This window comes from Tenrec ecaudatus, chromosome 5 (assembly GCF_050624435.1).
Source record: "Tenrec ecaudatus isolate mTenEca1 chromosome 5, mTenEca1.hap1, whole genome shotgun sequence".
NCBI lineage: Eukaryota > Metazoa > Chordata > Mammalia > Afrosoricida > Tenrecidae > Tenrec > Tenrec ecaudatus.
In genome coordinates, this window is record NC_134534.1 from 89660080 (window position 1) to 89663142 (window position 3063).

At 36.1% G+C, this 3063-nt stretch overlaps 1 pseudogene; it reads right to left on the reverse strand.

The window, feature by feature from the left end:
- Positions 1-1626: 1626 nt before the first annotated feature.
- LOC142449453 (U5 spliceosomal RNA) lies at positions 1627-1694 on the reverse strand (annotated as a pseudogene).
- Between the last annotated feature and the right edge of the window lie 1369 nt (positions 1695-3063).

The following is a 3063-nucleotide window of genomic DNA, read 5'->3' on the forward strand; positions in this document are numbered from 1 at the left end:
AACTGACTTGATGTCAGTGAGTTTTTTAGATTTTATACAGATAAGTACAAATCAGATGCATATACACATACAGGTGGGCATGTGCATACATATTCATATAATGTCACTGATTTTGCTTTTCTAGAGAAACCAGCCTACGACGTACATTTTAAAAATTATGTACTTAAAGAAAAAAAATTAGAGTGGAGTAAATGAACAAGAAAGGTATAGAAAAGCAAAATCAGTGACATTATATGAATATGGATGCACATGCCCACATGTATCTGTATATGCATCTGATTTGTATTTATATAATATATTTTGCTGTCTTTTTGACTGGGGTCTTTATTTGTTTTACTTTGTTATTCTTGTTTGTTTTTTAATGTTTTACTGTATAGAAGATCTAGAATAGGTAAATCTATACATAATTGGCTTAATGGTTCCTTGGGAATATGGCAGGAGTGGGTGGTGGGAAATGGGAAGCTAATAATGATGTGTACAAGAATGAAGAAATGTTCCAAAACAGATTATGATGATAATTTTATAGCTCTTCTTGGTGTGATTGACCTACTGAGTTGTATCGTATGTGAATTATATGCCAATAAAACCGTTGGGAAGAAAAGAAATTTGTTCTTTAAAAGATTAACAAAACTGACAAAGTCACTTGCAAATGTAGAAAAAAAGGAGGAGATGGGATTATCTAGAATTCGAGATGAAAACAGTGATCACAACAGAAACAAAGGAAATAAGAATAATGTACAACCGTTGTGAAAATAAATATGGTGCTAAGTAAAACAACTAGCAGTGGAAATCCCATATGACCCAGCAATACCCCTGCTGAGTATACACCCCAAAGAAGTAAGCACACCATGAACAACACATATGCGCTCCTATTCATAGGAAGCTGGACAGAGTAAAACCCTATTAGAAGAATGGATAGAGAAATTCTAGTACATACACACTGAAATACCATGCATCTTTAAAAAACACTGATGAGACCAGGAAGCACCTCATGACGTGGATGGAAACAATATGGTGACCCGCTTTCTCCTTCCTTCACCACTGCCGCCACCGCCTCCTGCTGCAGCTCCTGGTGCTGCTTGTTGCTCATTGTGGCCCTCTGATGACAGATTTTTGCTAAGTTCAAAGTTCAGTATGCTGTGTTGTTGTTATCGCTGATTTCAATACATTTCTTAACTTCATCCCTTATTTGATCTATTTTTACCATGTGTTTATCTTGATGTCCTTTCCTTTGTTGGTTTATAGCATGATTATATGAGAAAATGGATAGTAGGACCTCAATGGTTTTGAACTTGTTGATACTTTCCTTTGGCCTAAAGTGATTTGTTCGAGAGTATGTACAATGTGTGCCAGAGTAGAATGTATAACGTGTTGTTGGGTAGAGTGGTCTGTGTATGTCTGGGAGATCAAGTTGACTGATTTGTGTTGTTTAGCTCTTCTATTTCCTTTATTGAGTTTCATTTTTGATGATCTGTCATTCTTTGAGAGTGGTGTGTTGAAGTCTCCTACTATTATTGTAGGCCTGTTTATTGCTGTTTTCAAATCTATAAACATTTGATTGATATATTTCAAAGGTCTTTCATTGGGTGTGTATATGTTTATTAAGGTCATGTATTTCTTTTTGTTGTTGTTGTTTCTCTCCACAGAAATCTTTAGTAAAAGGTGAAAGATTTATACGATCTGAAGAGAAACCAGAGTATGGGGTCATGTATTTCTGATGTATTGCTCCTTAATCATTAGGTAGGGTCCATTCTTGTCTCTTGTTATGCTATTTGCCTAGAGGTCTATTCTATCTATGGCCACTCCTGCCTTTTTATGATTGTGATTGGCTTGGTAGATTTTTTGCCCTCTTTTAATTTTTAGTGTATTTTTGTCTTTGAGCTTAAGGTGTGTCTCTGGTAGGGAGCATATGTATGGGTCTTATTTTCTAATTCTTTTTCTCAACAGTTTTATTGGCACATAATTCACATATGATACAATTCAATAGTCCAATCACATTGAGAAGAGTTGTACAATCGTCGCCACACTCAGTTTTAGAACATTTTCTTGAATCTTGTCCTCATTATTTGCTCTCCATTTCCTCCTAACCTCCTCTGCCATGCCCCCAAGAAACCATTAATCCAGTTACTGTCTCTATAGAGTTGCTTATCCTAGATTGCATATACATTAAAGTATAAAAAAACAACAACAAATAAGCAAGAATAACAGTCAGACAGATAATAACCTCAATCAGAAAGAAAGAAAAAAATATTAAAAGCTAGAACCAATCTAAATGGATCATAAGGAAGATCCAATGGGCGGGCGATCCTTTCCCCCTAACTGTATTTGCAGTAACTCACTCTCCAATGCATTCTTCATGTAAGCAAGGCTGTTCACATCCATGGTCCACCAGCCCAGGGGCTTTCCCAGGGGCTTCATCTATATGTATTTCCTCTTCACTTTTCTTTAACTGAAATGGATTTAAAGGGAGCTCAAATGATAAAATTTGGCCTACGTTATCCTTCCCCTGCAGAACTGGCTGGTGTTTTCAATCTGCTGTTCTACGTTCATTGCAGCACAGTTAACAGCAGCAAGAAGCTGGAAACAGCCCAAATTCTCATCAGTAGAAGAATGGATTTTTATAAATAAGTCATTTTATTGGGGACTCTTACACATATCGTAACAAATCATATATCTGTTATCTCAAGTGGATATATACAACTATTGGCATCAACAATTTCTAAACATTATATTTCTCCTTGAGCCCTTTAACATCAGCTTTTCTTTTTTCTCCCTCCTCCCCCACCCTGCCAAGAATGACTTTTTAAAATTATGGTATATACACACAGTGGAATACTATGTATCTCTAAAAAACAATGATAGACCCATGAAACACCAAATGGCATGGAGGGACCTGGAAACCATTACACTAAATGAAGTAGTCAATCACAAAAGGACAAATAATTGTATGAATCCACTACTATAACAATAAACATTAGTATTAAGGCAGATTTACTCTCTCAGGCCATGCAATCTGCTACTCTGGTTTACCAAGTAACATAGAGAGCTTGCCTACTATCCATC